Genomic DNA, 10,947 nt, shown 5'->3' on the forward strand with positions numbered 1-10,947 from the left:
ATATATATATATATATATATACTTCTATATACAAATGCAGTAGCTAAAACTAATGACTTTATAATTTCTCAGACCATTAACCTCACCTTTAGGCTGTATATTTGCAGCAGTTTACATCAGCATCATTTTTCTATCAGTTAGATCTTTGATTCGCATCAAGTATTTTATTCCTGGTTGTGTACATTTTACCAGGCAGGATTCAAACTAAGAACTCTTATTTCTCAACCAACAGTTCGTCTACTAGGACATTCATTCTTAATGATGGTGATCAGAGATGATATTGATTGAAACATAATGTAGATGTAAATATTATGTGTACATACTAAAAATGAGGATAACAGTGTGGAAAATAATATTTTTATTAACAATATCTCTTCTCAGATATTTAGGTATTTGTTTATAGTCAAAGATTAAGAGTTTTGCTAGGGGACTCATGGCACTGCTTTTGAAAATATTTCTTTGTTCATGTAAAGGAGATTCCACCAGGTCTCATTTTTATTAGCATGTGGTTATATGTATCTGGACAATTATGATATACTAGCCAATGTTGTACTAATTTATTTGTAGATCTGACTCTAGAGAAGGAAGAAATAAGTGAATGTGTTACAGTAATACATTTATCTCTCCTTTGATTGCTCTATGTACGCATAGCACTAAAGTATACTTTTCTACTAAAGTAAGACAAAACTCCACATCATTCTCATGTACATAGTTCAATAATGAAATTATAATTGATCCAATATTGATTTTTCACATTGTCATAAACTTACAAATGTGTAAAGGATGATTACATAACCAATTAGATCAACTCCAGTAATTACCTTGTTATTATAGTATTGACAAATGAATGGTAAAAGATTAAATCAACTTTGGTAAAATTGGAAATTAGAATGTAGAAAGATGAAACTAAAGAATCTATTGTGGTGCTCTAACATGTCTCCTACTCCACAACTTCACAAAAGAAACTCAGTATGAACCAAAGAGAGAGTCTCAACATTGTCAATAAACCTACTTAAAACAACAGCCAAATTTTCTATCAAATCACACACTACTGTCTTAAAAGGAGGAGAGCACTTTGGATTGAGTAGTCCTAGGTGCACACTGACTGGCAAAACAGATGGCATATTCATGGCTCAAACACTTTTGATTATTGATCTTTCAGTTAGGATTCACTTGGAGCTAAATAAGACACATAGTGAGGAAACCTTTACATGTCACTTGACCTTTCAGAAATAGTAGCTAAATATATCTTAATTCATACTCCAACATCTAAAAAGAAGACCAAATCATGCTGGAATGTCTTTCATCATTGGTTTGTTTAATGAGAACTAATTTAAGTCTTAACATCATTAACAACAAACTATAAATAACAGATAAATATCCTTCATCCATCATGAAGAAAAGGAAGAATCAATTGGAATCTAGAATATTTCATACCTAGAAAAAAAAAGAAGACAAGAGAGCTATGACTTGAACACCCTTGGTCAAAAGTCTGCTTTATCAAAGCTGACCTGGAGTTAAGCCTCAACTACAACAACAATAGGAATTAAGTCAATAAATCCTAGGTCAGTATTCTCAGATATTGATTTCGTTAGAAGAAAGTTATTTGAATTGATCATAATTTAGTAATGAGACATATTTAATTAACCGACCCTACTAAATGATCCCAGGGTGTTCAATGTTGAAATCAACTTCAACAGGATCTGAAGACAAAACTAAAGATGTACTCTTGTTTCTACCAAGCTGATCTGCTTCAAATGACAATCAAATCTTCCTCATATTACACTCTACTGTCACATGAAATAAAGAAGCCACTATGTGATCACTTGCCAGAAAAATTAGAAATTAGCCAAATATCTACCAACTTTCATTCCAACACACTGAAAAAAAGAAAGATGATTTGATAATATGGCGTTGTCCAAGATACACAATCTTTCAAAACAAGATGTTTTCACACATTGAATGTCTTTGATCACAGGTCTGCTTGAACCATGCTGAAATGAGCTTTAAACCAACAACAATCGATATCTTGGATCAATCTTAAACATTCTTTTCTTCCTTTGTTAATATTTCTAAACATTTTTTAAAATTTTTGTTTACATTTGTTGTTGTTACAAATAATTATTCAAGCTTTAAAGCAGATGAGAGACAATTATCCTCCTGAATGTTTCCAATCCATTGTAGAATTTCTCCACTGGAGGATTTCAGATGTGCATTGCTTACATATTAAAACATTTCCCATTCACATAATACTCCTGCTTCCAACAGTTGTACTTTGACAGCTCACGAGACACATCATCACCATCAGCATCATCAGTTTAACATGTTAGCATCCAGTTTTCCATACTTGCATGGATCAGATGGAATTTATTGAAGCAGGTCTTCCATGACCAAATGCCCTTCTTGTTGCCAACATTCACCTGTTTCCAAATCAAGTAATATTTCTCCTTCACTGGACATGTTTTCACAGAGGACTGGAAATGAATGATAGTGCACACATACACTCACATACAAGTGTGTCCATGTATATGATGGGTTTCTACACAATTTCCATCTAATCATGAGTACAACACCTTAACCACTGGGCCATGTGCCTTCACAAGGAAAAGAGAAAGTAAATAAATAAAAGATAAAAGATAATCATTAGAGTATCAACAATGCTTTGGGGTTTTTAGTTGTGGCTCTTTACATTTTAAGTACAAATCCAGCTTAGACCAATTTCACCTTTCATCCTTCTGGTGTCTATAAAATAAAGTACCAGTCAAGTACTGGGGATAATGTAATCACCCATTCCCCTCCTTCCAAAATTTCTGGCCTTATACCTTCATTAGAAACAATAAATTAGTCATTTAGTCAGAAAATATGCAGTTCCTGTGACTTGTGCAAATCATTCCAGACTGGTTCTATTCAGCAATATAATGATGGAAGGAGTGTAGTGTTAGTGTAATCCATAGATAAAACCATTTCTAAGGCTTTAAGAAGCCATCTAGGATCCAAGAGAAACGAGAAAGTATAGTTTATAAAAGCATTTCATCAAAACAAACAAAAAAAAATTAGAATGCCATGTTCTTTTAATGGAATTTTAGTGTTTTGCTTTGTTTTGCTTCATGGCAAAGTAGTTTTAGACAGTTGTCGGATTGAATGAGAAACCAAATGACAAGTTAATGGAATGGTAAGAATTAACAGTAATGAAGTTAAGTTTGATATAAAATGTAAAGCTTTCAGGAAATGTTGAATGAGTGATATTTCAAACATGTCCAATTGTTACCATCACTGAAAAACTCCAGTATCTAAAATGACATTCTACTAAAAGGAAACCATTCATAAAACAAGGAAAGACGAAAGGAAATTGATTATATTTTATTACTGCAATGGGTCTCATAATATGCAAAGGATGTAACCACTGAAATTATCTCTCAGTAAATCCCGCCTACATATCTATGCAATACATATACTGAATATCAGACTTTGATGCAAATATATAAACTGCAATACAAATTATATATGATTATTTTATTTACTCTTTATAATGTTAGCTGCCATTTGCAAACTGAACATGACTGTCTTTCAGCTGGATGTGTGGAATGGGTATATGCACAACACTTTAATGATAAAAGCTGCAGTACAAACAGTAACTGAATTACAGCGTAACATCAAGAATACAAGAGAGGAACTGATGGTCTGTATTAGTCTGTTAAGAGCCCAAGGACTCAAAAGGATAGGATCTTTCTTGAGTCATATAGACTCATAGGGCTGGTTGCCTGGTTTCTGTGAAGCATTCCCCATTGGATGGGACACTGGTCCATCACAGGATTACTAATTTTCGCCAGTTGAGTGGACTTGAGCAATGTGAAATGAAGTGTTTTGCTCAAGAACACAACACATCCAGGGATCGAAACCACAATCTTTTGATCATGAGTCCAATACCCTAACCACTAAGCCATACACCTCCACTTGGATTTATAAAGCTAAAGCTTAAACCAGATAATTTTCTATGGTTTATAAGTGACTGAGATTATAACACTCTCCACTGAACAGGATGCTGGTTCATCATGAGGTTAACTTTCTAGCTAATACTGAAACTCATTTACAACTGAGTAGACTGGAGTAATGTGTTAATGAAATTCTATGCTCAAGAACACAACAGACTGCCCCATCTGGGAATTGAAACTGCAACCTCATAATTGTGAATACAACACCTTAATCACCAGGGCAGGGTGATTAGTTTTACTCTGTAATAAATTACATCTATGACCCAAGTCATTTGTTTATACACACACGGACACACACACACACACATGCACACACACACATATGAAGCCAGCTAATTAGAGTGTTTTTAATGAGAATTTTTTCTTTTTACTTTTTTGGGTGTGTGTGGGTGTTTATGAATGCGTGTGGGTGTGTGGGTGTATCTACTCGTTATAAAAAATGGGGAAGTACTCAATACAATAGTAGAATATATTTCTGATGTTCCAGTGACTTGTTATTTTGAAGTTTTTATAACCTGTTCTCATTTCCTAAAACAGAAGAAGACAGTTAGGAAAATTCCAAACAGGCCACCTGATTACATGGAGGAATGGTGTTTATCACCAATTTGGATGAAAACACCAAAATGGAGAGGAACTCCATTCCTCCATGTGATCAGCTTGAAAAATTGCTAAGATATTAAGATATTCTTCTTAACATGAAACCAATGGTAGCCTTAATACACAAATATATATATATATATATATATAAGTGGCACTCCGTCATCTATGATGATGAGGGTTCCAGTTGATCCAATCAACAGAACAGCCTGCTCATGAAATTAATGTACAAGTGGCTGAGCACTCCACAGACACATGTAGCTTTAACATAGTTCTCGGGGAGAATCTCATTGAAGTGCTTTATTCAATCTTCTATCAATGCACTATACACCTGCTCCAACAGAACAACTGAGGTTAATTGGCAATTACATCTATCCATATGTGCTTAAAATAGTTTAGAAGCAATTCTCAAAAAGCATATAACAAGTCAAGTCTTTCTTTGATGTTAATATCTTATAATAGCATTGTATTTGTCACGATAATTGTAACAGTCTTAATTTTTTAATAACCTTAAACTATGGAATGATATTGAAGACATAATCAAAATATTTAACTCACTGAAACATTAGTATAAACATCTATAAATTTATGCATCATCATCATCATCATCGTCGTCATTTAACGTCCGCTTTCCATGCTAGCATGGGTTGGACGATTTGACTGAGGACTGGTGAAACCAGATGGCTACACCAGGCTCCAATTTGATTTGGCAGAGTTCCTACAGCTGGATGCCCTTCAAAATAGAAATAAAAACATTTATAATACATGGAACTTCCATGGGTTCCACTTGTTAAATATTATTTGTCTAAATTTGTCTCAACACTCTGTTGTTTTAAATAAGACAATAATAAATTAGATTGTGTAATCCTAGATATTTTTAGTAAAATAGTATAGTCATGGGTAAAATGCCTTTGATTATAAGTCTGGTCAGTCAGAGATGACCAAGGGTTAAGCAACAACAAACTTCCATTGGATGCTACATCTCTCGGCTACCAACATCCTTTTCACAACACTGAATACTACATCTCTCACCCATTAGCAGCTAATTACCTTTCCACAAAGATTAAGTACAACATACCTTCAATTAGCAGCAATTCAAAAATCAATCTCTAAGAAACAGAAATATATCTTGGCTAATAATGAAAATGGAAAAATTTCTCAGCTAAAAAACAGAATAATTATGAATTAATCATTTATTGCCATTTTATAATTGATAGTTAAAATGTTATGGAAACACTCTAACTATGCTGTGATTGGGTGATGGTCATTCACTTACAAGGAGAGAAAGGTTGTATGTTTGAGAGAGAGGTGAGACATTAATAAACAGTGGAACATATTTTGTAAAAGTTATATAAAATCAAACCATTAAAGGCTGAAAAATTAGATTTTCGTGAAGTGCAACATATATATGTGAGAGATTCGTTTTGAGCATGATATCATGACAGATGGAAAATATTATATGTGAAATGGAATATTCAAGTTATACAGAAATGAAGAAGATTCATGACAGAAAGAAACCTATGTTGGAATTTGAATGTTTCTATATTAAAAGAATCTGAGTTAAGTGATGCAAGATATTTAAGTGGGTGAAATTATTACTTTAATCCTTCTAATATCAAAAAAGATAAAGTACAATCAAATGATCATTACTATCATCATCTATCAAATCTGTGGCTGGTGCAAAATTCCAGCCAGAACAAGGGTAATGTTGTGGTTGAATAAGGAAGTAGGTGGAGCCATAAAAGCAAAGAGATAGGCTTGGAAGGTTTGGAAGAATGGGGTCAGCAGAGAACTTTACCATGTAGCTGGAAGAGAAGCTAAGAGGTTGGTCTCTTTAGTAAGGAGAAAAGGAGAAAAGAAGTTTGCCAATATTCTACAGCATGAGGACCAAAAGTAGTAAGGTGTTCCAGATTGCAAGGTAGTGTATTAGAAAAAATTGAGAGTTGTGTGTGTGGAATGATAATGGCACACCTGCACTTAATGATTCTATAAAGACAGAGCCATGGAAATGCTATTATGCTAAGAGTTTGAATTCTGCCGGGGTCAACTTTTGGGATCAATAAAGTAAGTACCAGTTGAACACTGGGGTCAATGTAATTAACTAACTTCCTCTCTCCAAAATTTTGGACTTTGTGCCTATATCAAAAAAGATTATGAAAGGCTACTGAATGTGGTAAATGAATGGGAGAATGAGAATCTTCCTAATGTGAACTTAACAGAGAGTTCGACCGTTCTTGTTGTCAGCAGTGTTATAAATAAAGCAATTAAGAAAATGAAGACTGGGAAAGCTCTGCTCCATCAGGAATTAACTCTGAAATGCTTAAAACATCTGGCAGAATAAGATATGGCCTGATCCTCTATATAGTTAATCAGGTTGTTCAAGAAGGTATTATACTCAATGATTGGTATAACAACATAATAATCAATTGTTACAAGGGAAAGGAGATACCTTAGAGAGAAGTAATTACAGCAGTATCAAATTACTGGACCAGGTTATGGAAGTTACTGAAAGAGTCATAGCCTAATTATTTAGAAAGAAAGTTAACCTAGATAATATGCAGTTTGGTTTCATGTTGGGAAGAAGCACTACTGTTGTTCTCTTTAATATTCAACAACTGTAGGAATATACAGCAAAAAGTAAACCACTCTATTTGGTGTTTATCAACTTAGAGATAGTCTTTGACAAAGTACCTCGCTCCATCATCTGGTAGTTGTGGAAGCTAGAAGTAGATGTAAAGTGATTAAGAGTTATTCTAGCCATGTACAGCAATGCCATCAATAAAATGGAAATTAATGAGTACAGTGATTAATCTAGCATGCAAGTGAGAGGTCATCTCTTCTATGCTGATGCCCTTGCTCTTGTAGCTAAAATAGTAGTAGTGAAATTCCTGGTGTAGAAGCAAAACCCTGAATTAAAGTTAGCAAAGGCCAAAGTTCTAATTTGCAGGGAAATAGACAGGACACTAATTCCTTTGGGTAAGTGGCCCTGTTCTATATGTAGACAAGGTGTAGGTAGAAATTTCATGCAGTGTACTCCATGCAAACTATGGATACGTGAGAGGTGCATTGGAATCATGTAGCTGTGTGGTAAGAGGTTTGCTTCCCAACCACATGGTTCTAGGTTCAGTCCTGCTGCATGGCACCATAGGCAACTATCTTCCACTATAGCCTTGGGATGACCAAAGCTTTGTGAGTAGATTTGGTAGACAGAAATTGAAAGAGGCTCATCGCACGTGTGTGTGTGTGTGTGTGCATGTGTGCGCGCATGCATGTATGTGTGTCTATCTATTTGCGTTTATCCCCCATTGCTGCTTGACAACCATTATTTGTGTGTTTACATCCCCATAACTTAGCTGCAAAAGAGACTGATAGAATATGTACCAGGCTTAAAAAAATAAATAAGTCATGGGATTGTTTCATTTGACAAAAGATTCTTTACAGCAGTACCCCAGCATGGTCACAGTCCAATAACTGAAACAAGTAAAAGACAAAAGAAAAAAAGAAAAGAGAAAGTAGAATTTGTCTGTGGAAGATGTGCAGAAGCAATAAATAATAAGAGCACATAGGGAATAGATATTCTGGAATGCCCAGGAAGCTCTCTAAAAGTTGTAGATAGTTTCTTTTTATCTAGCTGACCTAATTAGCAGAGGAGGAGGATGCTCTGAATGTATAGTTACTAGAATGAGAATTGGATGAAGCAAGTTCAAAGAACATTTACGTCTGTTGATAACAAAAGACCTCTCACTTGGAATGGAAAGCAAATTGTATATGAGCAGCAATGTTACATGGTTGTGAAATTTGGGCTGTGAAAGCAGAGGACATTGTGAAGATTGGAAAGAAATTAAACTAGTATGTTCTGATCGATGTATAATGACAGTGTGCATGCACAACAAATTACAAATGTACTGAGAGAAAAACGGAACATTAAGAGGTATTAGATGTGGTGTGCAGGAGAGAAGACTGTGCTGGTATGGTCATGTAATGCAGAAGGATGAGGACAGCTGTATAAAGAAGTGCCAATTACTAAATGTTGAAGGAGCCTGAGGAAAAGGAAGACTTTGGAAGATATGATGCAAAGTGATGAAGACTTACCTCAGGATGTTGAACCTCTCAAAGGAAATGATAGGGTACTGAGATAAATTTCAATATGCTGTGCTTGTGAAAACCTGTCCTTTGCAATAGAATTGAGGTTCTATCAAGCCTTCTTATCTTCTAACACCTATTCTTTCATCAATCTTCTGTGTTACCCCTCTCCTCCCTTCTGCTGAACTGATATCCTCTACGTCTAGCTCATTCCCTATTTCTCATTGTCTGTCACACTATTCTCACCCACTGCACTTACCTACTCATCCACCTTTTCTGCTCCTCTATCCCATTCTGTCTCTCGTAGTCACTTTGTACTCTGATCTCACACACATCTCTCTCTCTCTCCCTCTCTCTCTCTCCATCTCTCTCTCTCTCTCCATCTCTCTCTCTCTCCCTCTCTCTCTCTCCCTCTCTCTCTCTCCCCTCTCTCTCTCTCTCCCCTCTCTCCATCTTCCTCTCTTTTCCTCTCTCTCCATATGGGCTAGCTATGTATTTACCTTTCTAGCAAGACACTTGCTCTTGTCCCTCTATCCTTGTTTCTTATCCCTCAATTCTAAACCCCACTCAGTTGATGGGTCTTATTTTGAGAGTACTTGGTGGCCTCAAAAGTGCTGGTTCCACATTAAAAACACCCAGTACACTTTGTAAAGTGGTTGGTGTTAAGAAGGACATCCAGCTGTAGAAGCCATGCCAAAGCAGACACTGAAACTTGGTGCAATCCACTGACTTGTCTGTTCATGTCAAACCATCCAGCTCATGCCAGTATGGAAACAGGGGTGTTTAATGATGATGATGATGATAATGATGATATACAATGGGATTCTTTCAGCTTCCACTACAAAATCCACTAACAAGACTTTGGTCAGCCTAGGGTTATAGTAGAAGTCAAATGCTCATGGTGCCATGCAGCAGGACTGAACCCCAAACCAAGTGGTTGCAATGCAAACTTCTTAACCACACAAACACGTCTGCACCTATAACTACACTTGCACTTACACCACACTTGTACCTATTGTATACTGAAAATAATAATAATAATAATTTTAGTTTGTGCCTAATACTTTTTTATCTTCAGCAATTATGGAAAACAGGTTCAAACAAGCCACTTATTTGGAATCTTCAGTAGAAGTGTAATCCAGCTGTGGCCATCAAGCTGATAATGATTGAACCACCGAGTAAATACACAGAATTGTACATTTGTTTATGGAGATAAAGAGTATTCTTTAAAACTTAATTCTTTGACACCATTTACGTGAAATGACAAAGAATTTTTAATAACTAAAAACATGAATAGTGAGACACACTTAAACAATCATGGGTGTGGAAAAGTTCTGGTGACTGAGTCAACTGCTGTTTTTATTCATTCATTATTGGATTCCCTTTGTTGTTTGGGTTATTTCAGAAGTAACACAAAGAATAAAGAGGACTGCATAAAATGTCAAGATTTAATATAAAGTCTATTGTAGATCTTTAAAGAAGTGATTGTGAGTAAAATATTACATCTGTTTCCCACTGTAGTTTATAGGATTTAACGTCTACTGATCTGTGAGGTCGATGCCAGTGTCGCTGGACTGGCTCCCGTGCAGATGGTAAGTAAAAAACACCTTTTTGAGTGTGGCTGTTGCCAGTACCGTGTGACTGGCCCTCGTTTACACCACCTGTCTTCGTCTGTTGTTTTTTCATAAATTCTCCCATATATATCTTAATATATAAAACAGAGTTTGTGCGTGTGTGTGTGTGTGTGTGTGCATATACTCCTTATTGATTATAAAACCGAGTTGCCAATTTTGACATACGAGGTATCAAAATATTCAGTAATCTTTTGGCTACCAAATAAAGTATGTTTTTTGCACAACTCTTTTTTACTACAAAAATAACCTCAAAAATGAGATCTGGTCACACAGTTTTGAGGTCTTTAGCTAAGGGAGGCAACTCTGCCTGACACAATACACGATTTAATAATGAATGTAAACGTGCACACACACATACACATAAGGTGCAAGAATGACTGTGTGGTTCAGTCCCTCTGCATGATACCTTGGGCAAGTGTTTTCTACTATAGCGCTAGGCCAACCAGAGACTTGTGACTGAATTTGGTAGATGGAAACTGCAGCGTTGTTCATCAGAAAATGACTGAAAAACATGTTTATAAAGAAGAGTTGTTTGCTTCATACTCCTTGCATACCAATTCTGCCCATAAGAAAGGAACAAATAATGCAATGTGGTTGTAGGTCATAACACCTGAGCAATGCTGGAGTGCATTGCTAGTATA

This window comes from Octopus bimaculoides, chromosome 4 (genome assembly GCF_001194135.2).
Source record: "Octopus bimaculoides isolate UCB-OBI-ISO-001 chromosome 4, ASM119413v2, whole genome shotgun sequence".
In the NCBI taxonomy this organism is placed as follows: Eukaryota; Metazoa; Mollusca; class Cephalopoda; order Octopoda; family Octopodidae; genus Octopus; species Octopus bimaculoides.